This window comes from Mesocricetus auratus, unplaced genomic scaffold, assembly GCF_017639785.1.
Source record: "Mesocricetus auratus isolate SY011 unplaced genomic scaffold, BCM_Maur_2.0 Super-Scaffold_6730, whole genome shotgun sequence".
NCBI classification, from domain to species: domain Eukaryota; kingdom Metazoa; phylum Chordata; class Mammalia; order Rodentia; family Cricetidae; genus Mesocricetus; species Mesocricetus auratus.
In genome coordinates, this window is record NW_024429184.1 from 88,258,168 (window position 1) to 88,280,124 (window position 21,957).

Genomic DNA, 21,957 nt, shown 5'->3' on the forward strand with positions numbered 1-21,957 from the left:
TCCCAGTGAGTGGGAACTGAGGAGGTAATTATGCTTAGGCATGCCACTCCAAGCCTCTAGCCATTCTTCCAAGCCATACCAGATGCCATATTGAACATGTGATCACCTGACACGTGATGCTACTATAAGAGGCCATACCCTGAGATGACTAATGCCAGCTGTGGCTGTTTCAATAAGAATGGCCCCCACAGGGTGATGTGGGATACTGCTCTTGTTCACTGTGAAGATTCGTCACTTGTATTGTTTTAACAAAATGCTGATTGGCCAGTAGCCAGGCAAGAAGTATAGGCAGGGCTACCAGAGTAGGAGAATTCTGGGAAGAGGAAAGGCAGAGACACAGTTGCCAGACAGATGCAAAGGAAGCAAGTTAAGAATGCCTTACTGAGAAAAGGCACAAAGCCACGTGACTAAACATAGATAAGAATTATGGGTTAATTTGAGTTGTAAGAGCTTGTTAGTAATAAGCCTGAGCAGTAGGTCAAACAGTTTATAATTAATATAAGCCTCTGTGGGTTTTTTTGGTTTTTGTTTTGAAACTGAATGACTGCAGGGCAGGGCAGGGCAGGGCAGGACAGAAACTTCTGTCTACAATAGGGTCATATAATTGAATACTTCAAAAGTAGCACTTTTGAAAGGATTAAACAAATTAGGAGGTATGTCCTTGCTGGAAGAAGAGTGTAGGTAGACTTTGAGGTTTCAAAAGCCCACACCAAGCCCAGAGTCTCTTTCCCTCTGCCTCCCAGTGTGCCACCATGGTCCCTGCAGGATAATGAACTAAACCTCTGAATTTGTAAGAACGGCCTCAATTAAATGCTTTCTTTTATAAGAACTGCCTTGGCCACTGTTTCTTCACAGCAATAGATTGGTGACCAAGACTCCAGCCTTTCCCAGTTTCCCAACTTAATAAGGTTGTTGTGCTTTTCCCATAGAGAAAGACTTTGGGGCAGGAATTAGGAGAGCCTCATATGTCCAGTTCTATCTTCTGTTACAGAGCTAGACCACCTTTTCTCTTTCTGTGAAATACAAACATTAAAAATATTATTTTATTTTCTCCCTAGCCTTTTTTGTTTGTTTGTTTATGTTCACTCTTCTAGGCTTGGGGTTGACATGTGAAAAATAGCGGTTTTGAAAAACAATTATTTTCTACTCGTTTTCTAAAAATCCAGGCTTTGGAAACCCTTCTCACACCAGAGACTTTAAAACTCTTCTTTTCAACTGGAACTGAGCAATGTTTTCCATGCTCTAAGTAGTTCACGCTGTTCCTTCCCCAGGGCAATGCATTTAGATTTCACAGCAGAAGTGCAGAGTGATAACAAAATAATTCTTTCTCCAGAAAGAATCCCTTTTTCCTATCAGGACAGTTTGTTCACAACCAGTCTCCTGTAAGTCTTGTAGACTGGCAAGTATGAGTAAACTTTAGTTCCTTCTCTCTCCTTTCTTGTGTATAGATTCCCTGTACTGTTTGTGTGACTGCTTGTCTGTTTCTGACCACGTCTTCACGTTTAGGTGTGGTGGTTAAGACTCTGGCTAACCATATTAATTTTTCACATGCTTGTTTCTTCAAACAATTAGGAGTAAAGTGGGGACAGGATGTCTACTGGAGCAAAAACGTAACTCTATAAATTTACAGCTTGTGATTTGCAGGGCTGGCCATCTTCTGCAAGCACCCCGCATGTGGTCCCAAATATTCCATACTATTCTAGTTTCTGTGGTAAAATATCCCTACCAAAAAAATCACAGGAGAAGAGAACATTCATTCATTCACTTGTCTCACAGGTGCAAGTTACAGTCCATCATTTGCGGAAGTCAAGGCAGAAACTAGCAGCTGTCTTATCACAAGCACAGTCAGAGTAAAAAAGGATTAAATGCATCTCTGCTTGCTTGCTTGGTGCTAGGTCTCTTCACTCTTACCCTGTTCAGGGCACAGCCTAAGGAATGGTGCTGTCCAGAGGGGGCAGGATCTTCCTCTACCAATTAACAAAGAAGACAACCATCCACAGACCAACCCGATCCAGTTAGTTCCTCATTAAGAGTCTCTCACAGGTAATACTACCTTGGACCAAGTGGACAATTAAAGTAACCAGAACATTCTACAATATCCTTCTTCTCCCCGCTCTCCCTTCTCTCCCTTTTCTCCCCCTCCCTCTCTTCCCTCCTACTCCTCCCCTCTCCCTTTTCCCTACCCCTCCCTCCCCTCTCCCCTCCCCTCTCTCCCCCTCACTCCCTCTCCCTTCCCATTTTCCCCTCCCTCCCCCCTCTCTGTGCACTCAATGTCTTGCTATGGGTCTCTGTATTTGTTCTCATCTGCTACAGGAGGAAGTTTCTCTGATGATGGCTGAATAAGGCACTGATCTGTACAATAGCATAATATCATTATGAACCATTTATCATTACTTTATGGACCAGCAGTATTTGGTTTTACCCTAGGTCTCTGGGAAATCTAGTCTCTGGTTCTTGGTCACCCAAGCAGTGTTGAGAATGGGTTCATCTCATGGAGTGGCCTTAAGTCAGATCAGACATTGGGTGGTTACTCCTAGGTTCCAAGGTATAACAGAAATCTTGCTTTGCTCTTTTTTTGTTTTTTACGAGACAGGGTTTCTCTGTATTGTTTTGGAGGCTATCAGTCCAGCCTGGCCTCGAACTCACAGAGATCCGCCTGCCTCTGCCTCCCGAGTGCTGGGATTAAAGGCGGCTTTGCTCTTTTTAAATGCATTGTTTCAGTACTTTTCGAAGCAGCACTCCAAATACAAAGCAAGATGCAAACTGATCATCTCTGGATTGTGTTTTCAATTATTTTGTCTCAATGCATTTCTGTAAGATGTGCATATACCTTTATTATCAAATAAAACACAATATGGAGACTAAATATGGAAATTACCTAAGTCTTTCTGAACAAGCAAATTACATAAGATGTGTAAAGAAACCAGAGCAGTGTTCCCTCGTGTTTGACTATAGCTTGAATATAGGTTTGAAATAGGAGATCTGCAGAACGGCTGCAGAAAGATGAGGAAGAACTGGGAAGCCCAACAGTGCTTGGATTTCCAGGAACATGAACATCTGGAATTAAATGTTCTTTGGTCAAATTCAGGAACACATAAGAAAATCATACATATGGCCAAGTGTTTTCATCCCAGAAAGGTGATATTTGTTCAATATATATTATGGTGAATATATATACATATATATGTACATATATATTATAAATGCATGTGAACATATATATGAACATATATATGTTAATGAATGTAACATAAACAAACAAGTACAGAAACAACATGATCCTCTCAATTGATGCTGAAAGAGCATTTGCTAATATTCAACATGGTTTCACGATAAAATTCCTGTACATGTTAGGAATAGATAGTGAATATTGCAAAATCACAAAGGTTATGTGTGTGTGTGTGCCTTTATCCTAGTACTGGATATGTAATTCTTACCATTGCTGTTGTTGCTTCACTGGTAATAGGTCTTAAGAGTATACATTCTTACTTTTCCTTCTCCTAGAGCATCTTGATATTTGCTATCTTTGTATATAGTTTTGTATCAAGCCTAAATCTTTTTCTTTAGACTAAAAGGGGAATTATAGTGAAATATCCACCCCACCAGCATCTGTAGCACTGACCACGCCCAAACGGTGATGGTCACAGGTGCAGATGTGACAGAGAGGGCAGAAGAGTGCCTTTAGGTCTGGGGTCAGGACAGTTGAGCTCTCTCTCTTGCTTCAGGTCACTGAAGGCATCCTGGAGTGGATCCTTGGAGCAGGAACTTGCAGGGGCCATCTGCTTCTTGTGTAAGTGACTTCTCCCTGAATAAAATTATATTAACCTATATTCAGCCAAGTTCCATGAATCTTGATCTGTGCATGCATATTTATCTATAGCAATCAGACAAGTAAAAGACATTAACGGGATAAATATAGGAAAAGAAGTCAAGATATCTTCATTTACAGATGACTTGATTCTTTACTTAAAAGATTCCCGGGAGCCCATTCCCTATATTGGGATACTATTGCAGCCCAGATACGGGAAGGAGGGAAAAAGGGTCTGGGCCCTCCCCCAAATAGTGTGATGGAATTGATGATCCCCCGTGGAGGACCTCACTATCCCTAGGGTGTGAATGAGGGTGGGTTGGGGGTCGATGGGAAGCGTGAGAAGATGGGAGAGAGAGGAAATGGGGGGATGGATGTGTAAATAAGAATGCTACTAAAATAAACATAAAAAAAACCCACGGAGCCTACTAGAAAACTCTTAGACCTAATAAATGCTTGAAGTTTTAGGACACACAATCAATATTAAAAAGTAGACTTCATATATACGAACAATATGCTCTTAGAGAAAGAAATTAAGAAAAATGTTCTATTTAAAATTGCTTCAAAGTACCGGGAAAGACAACTGGAATCAGGAATATCTCTGGGATGAGCTAGAAAAATTTGAGTAGTGGAAACTCACAGGAATCTATGAGAGTAGCCCTACCTAAGACTCCTAGCATTGGGGGATACGAAGCCTGAACCAGCTATCTCTTGACCAGGCAAGACTTCTAACGGAGGGATTGGGATACCAACCCAACCACAAAACCTTAGATCTACAATATGCCCTGCCTACAAGATGTGCTGGGGTAAAGACGGCACAGAAATTGTGGGAGTGACCGTCTAATGATAGAGACCCATACCCTGAGAGAGAGAGAGCTCACCCCTGAAGGCCATGACCCAGAGGCAGGATACCCCAGAGACCTAGGATAAAACCAAACATTAATGGCAATAAAAGTCAGTGAAATGATTCTTAATGTTATTCTATGATTCTCATAGATTGGTATCTAGCCTAACTGCCATCATAGAGGCTTCACCCAGCATCAGATGCAAAAACTCACAGCCAAACACTAAGCAGAGCTTAGAGAATCCTATGGAAAAGGGGGAGGAAGGACTGTAGGAGCCAAAGAGGTCAAGGACATCACACGAAAACCTACAGAATCAACTAACCTGAGCTCACAAGGGCTCACAGAGACTGAACCAACAATGAGGGAGCTTGCATGGGACTGAACTAGGCCCTCTGCACATATGTTGTGTAATGTGGCCTTCTTGTGAGACTCCTAACAGTGAGAGAAGGATCTGTCTCAGTCTCTGATGCCTTCTTTGAGACCCTTTACTCCTATTGGATTGCCCCATCCAGACTTAATAGGAGAAGAAGTGCCTAGTCTTACTGTAGCTTGATATTCCTTGGCTAGCTGACATCCATGGGAGGCCCACCTGTATCTGAAGAGAGACAGTGGAGGATGAGTGGATGGGAAGAGAGGTAAAGGGGAGGCGATGGGGAAGGAGGAGAGGGAGGGAGGGAAAACTTTGGTTGGGACATAGAAACAAACAAAAATAAGAAAGAAAGGAAGGGAGAAAGGAAGGGGAAGGAAGGAAGGAGGGAAGGAAGGAAGGAAGGAGGAAAGGAACCAAAAACATTGTTCCAAAAATTAGGTATCAATGTATACATTTAACAAAGGAGACAACTCTAAGACACTGACAAAGGAAATAGCAATGGGCACTAAATGATGGAAAGGTCTTCCATGCTCCAGGATTGGCAGAATAAATGTTATGAAAAGGGCTATACTACTAAAAATAATTTATATATTTCATATAATACCTATCAAAATTCCAATGTAATATTTCATAGATTATGAAAACAAATCCAAGAATTTCTGTGGAGCCACAAGAGACCAGGAATAGTCAAAGTAACCATAAGGAGTAAAAGCATAGCAGAAAGTATCACAATGCTCAAACCCAAATTATACTGTGTAAAAGTAGTGAAAACAGACAGCCTTGTTCTTACATAAGTTATACCATAAAAACAGACAAGTAGACCAATAGAATTGAACAGAAGACTCAGAGATTAGCCAATAAAGCTACACCACTAATTTTTGACAAAGGAGGAAAAAAACATATTGGAAAAATGATAGTCCACCCAATAAAGTGTGTTAGTAAACTGGATATCTGTTTGCAAAAGAATGAATTAAATTTGTATCTTTCATCTTGTACAAATATTAATTCCAAATTTGTAAAAGGCCTTAATTTAAAACCTGAAATGCTGAAGCTTCTAGGTGAAAACATAAGGAATAATCTTCAAGACATTGCAGAGGCCAAGAACTTTCTGAACAGAGTCCCCAGAAAGAGCAGGAACTAGTCACATGTATCCACAGATCGGACTACACAGAAATAAAAACTTAAACAGCAAAGGAAAGTAACAGCTAAGCCCACAGACAGCCCTCAGGCTGCGGGAAAGTTTTTACCAGGTGTACTTCAACGAGGGAATAATGTTAGAATCTAACGGTAGAAATTAGAATAAAACTGTTAATCAAAAAGATAATGAACAGAATAGACAGATTTGAAAATGGATAGTAGTAATTTTAAAGTGTTCAGCATCCCTAACCATCAAAGCAATGCAGTTAAGACTATGTTGAGATAATATGTCACCCCAGTCAAAATGGTTGTCATCAATGTTCTAAATAAAATATAATAATAATAATAATGCATACAGCATAAAATATCTGACAGCAAAGATCAGAAAAGATATAGAGAATGAGGAGCCTTTATTCACTGCTGATGGAACTGAAAATTAATACAGCCATTATGGAAATCAGTTTGTGAGATCCTCAAAATATTAAAAATAGAACTACCATGCGGCCCAGCAATTTCAGTTCTGGGCATGTACCTAGGGAACTCCATACCACAGACATATTTGCACCCTGTGTTTATTGCTGCTCTATTCACTGTAGCAAGAAAATGGAACTGATCTAGCTCATCGGATGAATGGTTAATGAAAATCTGATAGACTTATAAAACGGAACATTATTCATCTCTAAAGAAAAATGTAATCATAAAATTTACTGGAATCTGATGGACTTAACATTTATAAAATTATGTGAGGTGTTAGAGTTTCTACTGCTACGATGAGACACCATGACCAAAAATCAAGTCAGGAAGGAAAGGGTTTATTTGGTTTACACTTCCAAATCATAGCCCTTCATTGGAAGAAGTTAGAACAGGAATCCAAACAGGGCAGGAGCTGATGCAGAGCCATGGAGGGGTGCTGTTTACTGGCTTGCTTCCCATGGCTTGCTCAGCCTGCTTTCTTGTAGAACCCAGGACCAGCATCCCAGGATAGGTTTACCCACCGTGGGCTGGGCCATCCACCATTGATCACTAACTGAGAAAAGGCCTTACAACTGAATCTCATTGAGGCAGTTCCTCAGCTGAGGCTCCTTCCTCTCTGATGACTCTAGCTTGTGTCAAGTTGACACACAAACCAGCCATTACAACAGATCCCTTGACAACTAGACACACAAGTACATCACTATTAAGTCACATCCTTTCTTTCTCATCCATCTCACATTAAAATCATCAATTTTAAAAGTCCCATAGTCTTTCAAATTCAAATGCATTAAAATTTCTATCTCTTTAAAATATTTAATCTCTTTCAAAAGTGTAAGTCTTTCATCTGTGGGCTCCTTTAAAAACACATTCTTACTTCAAGAGGGAAAAATCAGGGCACAGAGTCACAATCAAATCAAAACCAAATTTCAAACATCCAATGGCTGGAATCCGCTCACCGTCTTCTGGGCTCCTCCAAAGGGCTTGGTCACTTCTCCGGCTCTGCCCTCTGAAGCACACACAGTTTTTCTTCCAGGCTAAAACTGGCTCCACTCCACTGCTGCTGCTATTCTTGGTGGTCATCCCATGTGTGTATGTAGACAAATGTATGTGTGGGTATAGCAGAACATATAGAAAGGAGAACAAGAGAGGGCACTATTATGTGATAAGACATATAAATTCACATAAAGGACACAAAAGTCATGAAGAACATAAAGCCAGGATGTGTAAACCAAATAAACCCTTTCCTTCCTGTTTTTCCTAGTTTTAACTCTGCCATGAATTTTTAAAGTCTTTGTGATGGGTAAGTATGCAAAGATGTAAGTGATAGTGAAATTTTTAACTCCAAAGTGAAGTGTCTCGACTTCAGAGTAGCTGTCCTAAATGTAGAGAACTTCAATAAGGTGTGTACAATCTGGTTCAGGGAAAGGACTTGCTTAAGTAGCTGCATTCATCTAGCTGTGTGACGTTTACTTGAGAGTTCCTTACAAGTGACTTTTATCTTTTTAAAAGGAAATGCATGCTAATTCTATAAAGGGAAGTGTGCCAACTTTGCAGTTCCAAGCTTGCAAATGTGACTGATTAATGCCAGAGCTGTTGTTGGCTTGTTAATAGCCTCAGTGTGCCTTGTGTGAATTCATTCAGTTACTCTCAGTTCCCATTAACATTAACAGGTAATATACTAGCTTGTTTTTGTCCATTTCAAAAGTTCCCAAAGACATGTCATACAATCTTAGCAATTTGTTTATAGATTAGCTGGCAGGCAACAATGCCAATGCCTCTGAAGTCTGTGTTTGCTTTGTTCCTTCTAGTGGCTCTACATATGTCCCACCCGGGATCTTAAGGTTGGCACACATTTGCAAGTGTCCACCCTTAATATTTTATAATAAAGATTATTGCTCAAATTGCTAAATTGTGGTAGGGAAAAAGAAAATTAACTCATAAATATTGTGTGGGTCAAAAACTTTCATGTGAGATCTTGAGATAAATACTATTATAATCATTTCAAAATAAAATACTTACCCCATTAAGTAAAATTAAAGGTAATCTATTGTGGTGGTATCTTGTTTTTACTGTAAAAAAAAAAATAAAGCTTGCCTGAAGATCAGAGCTAGCCACTAGTTAGCCATAGAGGTCTTGAGGTCTGTATAGACAGACAGGAAGTGATATGGCTGGGTGGAAGAGAGTAATTTAAGATGGGAGGAGACAGTAGCTCACTTTCTTTTCCATGTGGAAATTTTTGTAGAGGTAGGAACTCTAGTGACTGCTCTGTTTCTCTGATCTTTCAGCTTTCACCCCCTAATATCTGACTCTGGGTTTTTAATTATTATTAAGACCAATTATTTTTTTCATCATTTTTATTTTAATTTTAAATAGCTTGTTTTACATGTCAATCCCAGTTCCCTCTCCCTCCCCTCCTCCCGCACTCCCCTCCCCCCCTACTCTCCCACCCCATTGCCAAATCCTTCCACATAGGGGATATCTAGAGTCTGTCATTTTACTCTGAGTAGGGTCCAGGCACTCCCCTAAGAGTCCAGGCTGAGAGAGCATCTCTCTTTGTGCTATAGGCACACGAAGACTGTTTGTATACCAGGGATAGACACTGATCCACAGCTCAAGGCCCCATAGGTTGCCCCGGCCTTCTCGCTGACACTCACATTTGGGGGGGTCCAGATTAGTCCCATGCTGGCCTCCCCACTGTCGGTCTGGGGTCCAAGAGCTCTCCCCTGTTACGATCAGCTGTCTCTGCTGGTTTTGCCAGCCCATTCTTTGCCAATTTGCTCATCACTCCTCTCTCTCTGTCACTGGGTTCCTTGGGTTCAGTTCAGTGATTAATTGTGTGTTTGCCTCTGCTTCCATCAGTCACAGGATGAAGGCTCCCGGATGGTTATGGACATCAAGTTCATTATCAGGAATGGACATTCGAGGTGGTCTCTCCACTATTGCTTAGCTTGCCAATTGGTGTTATCCCTTTAGATCACTCGAGGTCGCTCTGGTGCCTGATCTGTATTCAATCCTATGATTCCCTCTTCCCCCTATTCTACCCCCACCCCCTCAACTTCCTGTTCCCCCATGACCAACTCTCTTCCTCTTCACCCCCTCTCTTCTTCCCAGGTCCCACTCCCCCACCCCTCGCCGTGTTCCCCATCCATTCAGGGGATCTTGTCTCCATCCTCTTCTCTTGGGTACTATGCATATATGCATATCTTTTAGGTTCTTTCCTGTTTCCCAGACTCTCTATCGGTGGAAGTGCAGACTGGCACTATCCTGATCCATGTCTAAAATCCATATATGAGTGAGTACATACCATGTTTGTCTTTTTGCGACTGGGTTACCTCACTCAGGATGGTTTCTTCCAGTGCTATCCATTTACCTGCGAATTTCAAGATTCCATTGTTTTTTTCTGCTGAGTAATACTCCATTGTGTAAATGTACCACATTTTCTCTATCCACTCTTCAGTTGAGGGGCATCTAGGTTGCTTCCAGGTTCTGGCTATTACAAATAATGCTGATATGAACATAGTGGAGCAGATGCCCTTGTTGTATGAACTTGCCTCATTTGGATATATGCCTAAGAGTGGAATTGCTGGGTCTAGTGGTAGATTAATTCCCATTTTCCTGAGGAATCTCCATACTGATTTCCAAAGAGGCTGTATGAGTCGGCACTCCCACAAGCAGTGGAGGAGTGTTCCTCTCTCTCCACATCCTCTCCAGCATAAATTGTCTTCGGTGTTTTTGATTTTAGCCATTCTGACAGGAGTAAGATGGTATCTCAAAGTTGTTTTGATTTGCATTTCCCTGATGGCTAAGGATGTTGAGCAGTTTCTTAAGTGTCTCTTGGCCATTTTAGCCTCCTCTATTGAGAATTCTCTATTTAGTTCTGTAACCTACCTTTTAATTGGATCCTTTGGTGTTTTGGAGTCTTGCTTCTTGAGTTCTTTGTAAATTTTGGAGATTAGCCCTCTGTCAGATGTGGGATTAGTGAATATCTTTTCCTATTCTGTGGACTGCCTTTTTGTCTTGTTGACTGTGTCCTTTGCCTTACAGAAGCTTTTTAGTTTCATGAGGTCCCATTTGTTAATTGTCGATCTCAGTGTCTGTGCCACTGGTGTTATGTTCAGGAAGTGGTCTCCTGTACCAACTCATTGAAGAGTATCTCCCACTTTCTCTTCTAAAAGTTTCAGTGTGGCTATATTCATGTTGAGATCTTTGATCCATTTGGACTTAAGTTTTGTACAAGGGGATAAACAGAGATCTATCTGCAGTCTTCTGCATACCAATACCCAGTTATGCCAACACCATTTGTTGAGATGCTTTCTTTTTTCCATTGTATAGTTTTAGCTTCTTTGTCAAAAATCAAGTGTTCATAGGTGTGTGGATTAAAATCAGGGTTTTCAATTCGGCTCCATTGGTCTACCTGCCTGTTTTTGTGCCAATACCAAGCTGTTTTCAGGACTAAATTAGAACTCTGTTACAAGTGTTATAGTCTATGAACCATCAATGTCCATGTCAATGTCCATATGTAAACCTCTGTACCACTTTAACTGTCAGGGTGCACTATTGAACATTATATTCAAATAGACATGCTGTATGGCAGCCTAGGCTTTTAAGAAAATATGTTTCACGTCCCAGGTATCTTGCGAATGAGCTATTCAATGCTATCCAGTACCTCCCCTTATTGAGCAACACAAAAGATTTGCAGGCATCTTCTCCAACCGTTTCCTGTGACAAAGGAAAATAAGATGCTGTCTCTGTCCCTCCTCTTTCTAATTTTAGCTGGCATTAATGATCATGACAACATTTGCCTACAAGGAGTGTGCTGTTAAAATATCGAGAATGATTTCTTCTGGGCCTTGTATCAGTATAAGACATAAATATAATGAGGTCTATGGAATTTTAATGCATTCTCCTTCCATGTATTTCAATATGTGAGCTTCTAAGGATGACCTATAGAAGGGGAGATAATGAATTCTAGAGCATGCTTTTTCAGTCCCCTACAGGCAGATGTGGTACATTGTTATATTTCTAGCAGAACTAGAATCTTTCGTTTCCAAAATTAAATATTTAAAATTTGTCTAAAGAACATGATACATTTGTTTTTCAAAATTTAAGGATAGACTCAATATCATGGTTTTGAGGTTCAGAAGTAACAATGAATAGTTTTGTCAGTAATGCTACCTTAGGTCAGACAGGTTTCATTCTCATTATAAACGTTTTTTTTTTTTCTAATGTGTGTGCAGAAACATAGAGGGCAGAATGAGTGTGGAGATCAGAGGACAGTCTCAGCATCATTTCTTAGGGATCCCATGACCTTATTGTTGGAGACAAGGTCAGCCACTAACCTATAAATTGTCATGTAGACTAGGCTAGATCACAAACACAAGCCATTATATCTAGAATTAGTTTTTGTGAGCTCTGAGGATCCAACCTATGTCCTTGTGCTTGCGAGGCACGCGAGGCATGCACTTCACCAACCGAATCATCTTTCCAGCCCTGTATAACAAAAAGCTTTGACAGAAAAAACAAGACAAAACAGCGGTTAGTCCAGGAATATGTTTTCAAGTAAAGTGGAGATGGACTGACAGAGTACTCCACAGGGAAGAAACAAAATGATAACCAGAGACTTTCAACCTTCGAGAGATAAGATCCCAGTAAAATTATTGTGATGCATACAACGGAGCCCTCCTGCAGAGAATGCACATGTCACACACACCTCACCACACAGCAACCTCTGCTGCATGCAGACTCCTCAGAGGAAGCACAACTGTGTCTACCAATTTGATGCTTCCCTCCACCTTCTGCTCTTATGGAAAAATTATTTTTGTTTTAAAGGAAATAAATAAATCCAAATGATAATAAAATTTTACTTCTTCCAAAGAGTGAAATTTCAAATCAAAATTGTTGTGTATAGATTTTAACAAAGCTTGACAAATTTAGTTTTAGGGTTTTTTTTTCTGAGGCAGGGTTTCTCTGTATTGTTTTGGAGGCTGTCCTGGAACTAGCTCTTGTAGACCAGGCTGGCCTCGAACTCACAGAGATCCACCTGAATCTGCCTCCCGAGTGCTGGGATTAAAGGCGTGTGCCACCAATGCCCAGCTGACAAATTTAGTTTTAACATTGCCACATGTGTAGCATTTTTTTCTTTCACAACTGGTTTATTCCAATTGGTTTTTACCCTGGCACACATTAGCAAACTTTAATGTGACTCACTCTGGTTTTTGTTTTTGTTTGTTTTATTTTGTTTTTGAGATAGGGTTGGGGCTGGCTTTGAACTAATGACTCTCCTGTCTCTCAGTTTCCCATGGGTTAGGTTACAGGCATTTGCCATCGTGTCTGGCTCTGATTCAGGGATCTTCAAACCTCAAACAGATGTCTTCAACTTCTTTCCCTCACAACAACAAAACTACACTTATACTGCTTTTATCACTAAAGAAAAATGTACAAGGAAATAGAATTTGACTGAACAATAGTAACCTTCAAACAAGTGTATTAAAATACCTTCAGATTTATCTCTCTGGTGGAATGGGGTTTTGATCTGGGAATTTTTCCTGTCAGGTTGAAACACAGGCTGCTGCCTGCCTGTCCCTTTACCCACAGTGGCACCTCAGGTAAAGTTGATACCTACTTTTCATTGGGGTTTGCACACGAGACTGCTCCTAAGCAAAAGACAACTCTCTTCCTATTTCTTTCTGTCTAAGGGTTTATGCCGGTACAGCGAGTCATTAACAAACGCAACTGAAACAGCTGCCCTGGGCTCTGGCTTTCTCTTTTAAAAATACATTAGTAAAACTGCTCCCTCCAGAAATGTTTAATGTGTTTCCCCTAGCAAATCCAGAAATAAATGGCACCTTAAAATTTAAAAGGTTCCCACTTTGCTCCTATTTATTGCTCCGATTCTCCAATATGAACAACTCAGATCCAGTTTCTGATGTACTGCATCACTCTTGATGTTTAAGGACTCAGAACAGGAAGTCTGACAGTAATTCACTCAGGGAGAATGGGAAGGAAAGAGCCATGAGCCTGAGGGGCTCTTCTTCATGATGCAGGAAAACCAAGTTTGTTCTCAGCCTACTCCTTTGTACCTATTAGAGCGTCACATTACATTTTCAGTGGAGATGTCTAAATTTTTTAAAAGAGCATTTTTTTATCATTACTGATTTTTTTATATGCTTGAATCGGCTAGGACACAAATTCTTTCAAAATTCAGGAGCTTAATTTTCTGTCAATCAAGAAATTAGAAATGATTAGGCAGTGGCTTGGAGTCTCCTGAGGCTGCAGCTGGTATGTGAATCAGGACTAGAATTTTATTAAGTGAAACAGGCATTCAAGTGCAAGGTCACTCACTGCCATCACTGTGGCACGTGATGTAATTTTAAAAAAGCAGAGTGAGGGAGAAAGATGCCATGTGACAGAGTTCAAGTGGAGGGTTTTTTATTAGGGGAAAGCGACTGTAAAAATGGGGGAAGGGGAGGAGGGAGACAGGAGCAGTGGGAGACAGGAAAGAGAGGCAGAGAGAGAGGGAGAGAGAGAGACAGATTGAGAGAGGGAGAGAAGGAATGATGGTAGGTGGGCAGGGTCCTTTCAAAAGGAAACAGTGGATGTGCATAGGTGGTGCTCTTACTGGCTGCAGCTGAGGGCATAGCCTGTCAGAACTCCAAGGGCAGGCCAGTACAGATGCCTGAATGCTAACAGCAGGAATCCTCTGCTCCCTGTGACATGGCTTGAACATGAAATGGCCTGGTGGTCTCATCTGTTTGAAGGTTTGTCTTTGGCTGATGTCACTGTTCTCAAGTGTGTTGGGAGGTGAAATTTTGTTGGAATAAGTGAGTCAATGGGATCAAGTTTTGGGGTTAAATAGTTTCCATATTTGCTGCCCACTCTGCTTTCTGACTGAAAACACATTATGACTAACTACCTCAACACTCCAGGTATCATGCCTTCCCCTCATGTGATGGACTGTAGATTCTTGAGTTGTAAGTCAAAATCATTCCCTCCTTTCTTAAGTTATTTGTAAGGCATTTGACCACAGCAACAGGAAAATAACTTAAAAATGGGATTGTAGGGTATGCTGTCATACCCACCTTTTTACATGGGGGCTGGGGATTTGAACTCAGGTTCTCATGCTTGCATGACCTACACTTCTTTGACTAAATCACATCCTCAGCCTACATTTTATTTTTTGACAATTACTTTGTTCACATCTACTTATCTTAGAGGAGAAGGCTGAATTCAAAGCCAGTCCAGGATACCTGAAACGTTTTCTCAAAAGAAAAAAAAAATGGTAGGTAGTGGGCACAGAATAGTAGGAACAGTAGCTAAATGGTAAGTTAAGCCTTGTCTAAAGAGACTATGAAGGCATAGCCTTAGTCCAAATCAGTTTTGACAAATAGAAATGAAAACTCAGGATATCCAGATCTTCTCATTTCCCCACCGTAGCTAGAAATCTAAATTATATGAAGTTTCCCAGTTTTGAACATTGACAAAATCTTCTTTTAAAGTGTGAGAGACAAAGTGTTTCTGCAAAGATTCTTGGGAGAAAGTTTTGGTAATCTACTTCCCATGTTACCATTGAGTTAATGAACCCTCTTCCTGTCTGGATGGTTAATAAAACTTAAGTGTCTCAGGTGGTGTTGGCATCCAACATATCTTCCTATCTGATGAAGCTGGTAAATGAAATGACCAGAAGGAAATTATCTGAAGTGTTTTATGTCTGAAATAAATTCTCCTTACTATGCTCTCTGTGTTAAGAATTCTAAGTGATCTGTGCTGAGATATCAGAACCTTCCATATGGATGAATAAGCATGCTGTGCTACATTTATAGGTGTTTCTTCATTGTATAATTAAATGACATGTCTGAGTCTAAACTAAGAAAGATAACTGAGGGGAAATTATGGAAATTTCCACCAATCATTAGGAAAATTCTTTAAAAAGTAGTGCTGTGCATAAATTCCATCCAAAATTAAACATTCCTTCTAGGGTCAGTGCTCATCTTCCACCAGGCCCAGCACTGGAACTATTTAGAATCCAACCCGGGATTCAAGAACCACCTGCAAAATCCAGAGTCCTCTAAAAATCCTGAGACCACCAGAGAGATTCTTCTAAGCCTACAGAAAGTTTACTCCTAGGCCCAGAACTTTCACCTATCCACAGCCAAGCTGAGACCGTTTCAGATCCCCCAATCATATGCCAACACAGAGTGACCCCAAGACCAAACACCAAACATCATTCAGCTGGCCTGTAGTCTAACAGTTTGGGTTAATACCAAACAAGGACCTAAATGATCACTCAATAAAGGCCAGATCAGATATCCAAACCAAGAAACACTAACAACAGTCCGACTCCCGATGTCTACGTCCAATTACAACAACATAAAAAACATGAAAACCCAAGACATTAGGTCTCCTCCAGAATTTAGCAACCCCACTGTCTTGTTCCCTGAGAAAGGTACCTTAGTGCACAGGAGAGCCGTTTCAAAAACAATTATAAATATGTCCAAAGAACTCAAAGAGGATATAAGCAAATGCCTAAATGAAAATCATGAAGACACATGAACAGTTACATAAAACAATTTTAAAAGGTCAAATGTAAAAAAATGAAACTTGATAAAGAGGCAAAATCTATGAAAACTGATAAGATAAAATAAGACTCAAAACAAAAACTTCAGGAAAAACAAAAAGCTCAGAGTGTCCCCAACAGATTGGACTGAGTGAAAGTGAGATCAAGTCACAAAGACAAGGCAGAAGAAATAGATGACTCAGTCAAAGAAAATGTCAAGCCTGAAAAATACCAAGAACTTAGCATGAAGGAAATCTGGGACATAATCCAAAGCCCAAACCTATGAATAATAGTATATAGTAAGGAAGTTAAGACTCAGATCAAAGTCATAGAAAGTATTTGGAAGAAAAGCTCCCAAATCTAAGGAAAAAGATGCCTGCTACAATGCAAGAGATAAACAGAACACCAAATAGACAGGGCCACAAAAGGAACCTCCCTCCAAAAATAATCAAAACACTAAATATATAGAACAAGGAAAGGATGTTGGAAGTGGCAAGAAGAAAAACCATGCTGTATACAAAAGTGGGCCCCTCAGAATAACACCTGGCATTTCAATGAAGACTTTGAAAAGAACCAGAAGTATATGAACTGATGTTCTATAAAAATTTAAATGACCACCAATACAGTCCAGAGAATTTCAGGAGATAATACACCCAGCAAAAACACCAATCATAATCAAAGGAAAATTTAAAACTTCCTACAATAAAAATAAATTTAAGAAATGTATACCCACAAAGCTAGCACTACAGCCAATACAGAAAGGACTGTTTAATCTCGAGAGAAAATTAAAAATAGAGAAAAAGGCACAAGGGATATAGAATACCAGTATACTTAACCAAAAGAGACTTAAGACAACACCACTACAACAACAAATAACATAAACCACAACAATAACAAGTAACAACAATCAGTAAGCATTATTCAGTAATGAATCTCTATATTAATGGTCTCAATTCCTCAATAAAAAGACGTTGACTGACAGCTTGGATTAGAAAACAGGATCCATCTTTGTGCTACCTCTAAAAGCACACCTCACTATCAAGGACAGACATCAGCTTGGCATGAAAGAATGGAAAAGGAAATATGCAAGTGTAGGTATTCTAATATTTAACAAAATAGACTTTAAACCTGAACAAGCCAGAATAGATAGGAAGAACTTTTCTTACTCATGAAAGGAAAAAGTCAAAAGAAGTTATTGTAATTCTAAATAATTATACACCTGGCACAGGGGCACCAACTTTCATTTAAAAAAAAGTTTATGACATTAGAAATCCAATGGATCTAACAGACATTTCTAGACCATTCCACCCAAACAATAATGAATGCATTTTCTTCTCAGCACCCCATGGACCTTTCTCCAAAATCAAACACATGTTAGAATTTTGTGAAATATTTGAAGATGAATTGCATATGTTTATGCTTTGGAATATTTGTTTAATGATGCAAAGATGTGTTGCATTCTTTTATATTGCATTTGTTTAACTCTGTGAAACTGCGTTACTCTGCCTGTCTAAAACACCTGATGGTCTAATAAAGAGATGAATGGCCAATAGTTAGGCAGGAGGAAGGATAGGTGGGGCCTGAAGGCAGAGAGGATAAATAGGAGAAGAATGTAAGAAAGGATTGGGGAATGAGAAAAGGAGAAGAGGATGACATCTGGTGCCAGCCACCCAGCCAGATACAGAATAAGATGGAAAGAAAAGATATACAGAAATTAGAGAAAGGTAAAAAGCCCAGAGGCAGTAGATAAACGGGATAAATTTAAGAAAATTTGCTAGAAATAAGACAAGCTAATGCTGGGCATTCATAAGTAAGAATAAGCCTCTGTGTGGTTTATTTGGGAACTTGGTGGTGGGCCCCCCAAAAAGAAAAGTGTCAAAGAGCAAAAGAGTAAGAGTAAGAAAATAACCCACTACATTAGAACATAAAGCAAGCTTCAACTTATTTAGGAAAATTCAGAACATACTGTTTATTGTTTGACCACAAAAGAATAAAGCTAGATATTACCAAGAGCAGAGATGACAAGAACACAGACACCCATGGAAGCTAAGAACACACTACTAGACCAGGAAGTTGCAGCCAATCTGCAGCCAAATTGGCTCATAGAAGAAGCAAGAATGAAATTTTGAAAACTGCTAGGACTGAGTGCAACTGAAAGCTTAATATACCAAAACCTAAAGAACACAGTGAAGGCAGCTCTGAGAAGAAGGTTTAGAGCAGGAAGTGTCTACATACAGAAAACTGGAAAGACTGGATATTTATAACTTAATGATACAAACAATACTTTGAAAGTCAAGAACAAACAGTAGAGTTGATGGAAAGAGATTATAAAAGTTGGGGCTGAAATAACAGAAGGAAACAAACAAAATATCACAAAGAATCAATGAAACAAAAAGTTAGTACTTTGAAAAAAATGAACAATATTGACAAGCCTTTAGCTAAATTAACCAAAGAAAGAGAGATAATACCAAAATTAGAGAAGAAAAAGGAAAACATTGCAACAGATACTGAAAATTTTCAGAAAATTGGTAGGACATACTTGGGAAATTTATACTCCACTAAACTGGAAAATTCAAAATAAATGAGTAAATTTCTAAATACATATTATCTGCCAAAATTAAATCAAGATGAAGCAAACATTTTAAATAGATGCATTGTAACCAATGAGAGAAAAGCAGTAATTTTAAATCTCCCAACTAAAAAAATTCCATGCCCAGGGGACCATTATAGAATTTACCATACCTTCAAAGAACTAACAGTAGTACTTCTCAAATTATTTTGTAAAACACAAAATGAAAAAAAACACTCCTAAAAATCACTTTAAGAAGCCAGATATAACAATGACAACAAGAAAGCCATTGGCCAATCCCTCTAGTGAACATAGATGCAGAAATTCTTAAAATACTCTCAAATCAAACCCAAGAACACATCAAAAGATTATCCACCCTGATCAACACAGCTTCTTTTCCACAGATGAAAGGCTGGCCCAACATCTGTAAATAAATCAATAAATGTAACCCACTACATAGACATCAAAGCAGCAAGAACTCAAGCAACTAGTCACTATGCATCTATGGTCGAGAGCAGAGAGAAATAAATGCATGTGCATGCTTGTGTGGACGGACACACACACACACACACACACACACACACACACTTAGTTCATGGCTTACTTTCTGTATTCTTACACAATTCAAGTTACAAACCCAGAGAATAGTAACTCCCAGTATGGGATATAGGTGCATCTTCACACCTCAATGAATTTAATCAAGATGATCCCCCACAAACACACCCATAAGTGAGCCTGATCTAGATAACCCCTTGTTGAGACTCTCTTCCCAAGTGAGTCTACACTGTGTCAAACTGACGAAAAAAAACTAGCCATTGCTCAAATCAACATACCACCAACATACAGGTACTCCCTAGAGCTGTGAGTTTAGAGAACATTCAGGAAGTGATATTTGAATAACAGGGACAAAATGATGAATGTCAACATTGAAAAGATACAGAACTTAGCAGCACTTCATTGATAAGAAAGGAAAGGGCAGAAGTCAGGGCGTGGTGGGGGCACCTATCATGGGAACTTCTAAGGAAACTCAATGTGAAAATAAAGAGGGAAGGGGTAAACAGGGAGGATGAAACAGACAAACAAGGGGAGCACTGACAACCAGAGAGCTGGTGATATCGGTGACAGCAGTGACAGCTCATGGCTGTGGGGTTTGCTGCTGTTGCTTACTTTACTTTAGTGGGAAAAGTCAGAATAAGTTTAACTGGTATTAGGAAAGAACCGGTAATATAAAGTGGGAAAATGTAAGAGAGCAATCAAAATACCTCAAACAGGCAGGACAGATGGAAGGAAGCGTTGCTCTTGGAGTAGATAAAAAGTGCTTCTGGGGGGGGTAGAGAAGGAGACAAAGAATAGAGTAGATGGGAAGTGGGGGTCAAGTTCTCAAGACCAAAAGGAAGCCTGAGGAGTACACTTTTCTTGACTCTAGAATCTCTAGTCTCTGTTATGTAAGACTGTGTGTCTGCTGCTTGGAGCAAATCTGACCCGCAGGCAGAGATTTGGCAAGAGAGAAGACTGTCCTGAAGGCAGGTTTCAAAAGAGAGAGCGCTGAGAATGGAACAAACATGGCAGGGTTGCTGTGCAGTCACCAACCTACCCAGTCTCCAACCTACCCAGTCTCCAACACACCCAGTCTCCAACACACCCAGTCTCCAACACACCCAGTCTGTCTCCAACACACCCAGTCTGTCTCCAACACACCCAGTCTCCAACACACCCAGTCTCCTGAACACTCACTCTCCAACACACCCAGTCTCCAACACACCCAGTCTCTAACACACCCAGTCTCCAACCTACCCAGTCTCCAACACACCCAGTCTCCAATCTACCCAGTCTCCAACACACCCAGTCTCCAACCTACCCAGTCTCCAACACACCCAGTCTCCAACACACCCAGTCTCCAACACACCCAGTCTCCTGCACACTCACTCTCCAACACACCCAGTCTCCAACACACCCAGTCTCTAACACACCCAGTCTCCAACCTACCCAGTCTCCAACACACCCAGTCTCCAACCTACCCAGTCTCCAACACACCCAGTCTCCAACAAACAAGTTTCCAACACACCCAGTTTCCAACACACCTAGTTTCCAACTCACCCACTGTGGGCTTAGGGAGAAACTTAGTGCTAGGGTAATTCCCAAGAGTCCACAAGGAGGATCCCAACTAAGACTCTTAGCAATAGTAAAGAAGATGCCTGAACTGGCCTACCCCTGCAATTCGATTGGAGAATACCCCAACTATCATCATAGAGCCCTCATCCAGTAATTGATGGAACCAGATGCAGAGATCCACAACCAAGCACCAAGAAGCCAAGTGGAGAGGGAGGAGGGAGCATATGAGCAAGAGAGGTCTAGATCATAATGAAAATCTACAGAGACAGCTGAACCAAGCTCATGGAAATTCATGAACTCTAGACCTACAACTGTAGAGATTCCAGGGGACCGAACTAGGCCCTCAGTACTTGGGAGTTAGTTGTGAAGTTTAGACTATCTGAGGGGCCCCTGACAGTAGGACAAAGATACAAACCTGGTACATGAGCTAGCTTGTTAGAGCCTGTTCCCTATAGTGGGATGCCATGCTCAGTCTTAATTCATGGGAGAGGGCCCTAGCCCTGCCCCAACCTAATGAGCCAGATTATGTTGACTCCTCATGGGAGCCCTTACCGGTGAGGAGGAGTGGACTGGGGGTGGTGAGTGGGGTGGGAGGAGGGCTGGGAGGGAGAACTGTGATCAGAATGTAAAATGAAATAAAAAAACTTTAAAAAAAGCTATTGCTTGGTAATCAACCTCAGAGGACTCCATGATGTCCCAAGCTGTGTCTGGAGAGTCAGCACAGCTCTAGAGACTTCTTAATCACAGCTCTCATCAGAAAAATGCTATGTATACACAGAAAATCAACATTAGGAAAAACAGAATTTGCAAAATAAACATGTTTTACAAATCATTACTAATGTTCTGAAGTGATAGTTTTTGTTTTTACAGATTTCCAGTGGAAGCAACCATAATTGAGAATATAAACAAGTTTGGTCTCATAAAAATCACCAGAGGACGTTCTTACCAACCATCCACTCTCTCATTTCTGCCTCTCTCCTTGTTCTCTGCCCCCCTTTTCTTCATAATAATAGTTAAATTACCCATATGTATTAACCAAAAACAGTTTTATTTATAGATATAGATAGACAGCAGCTTTCTATGTTATCT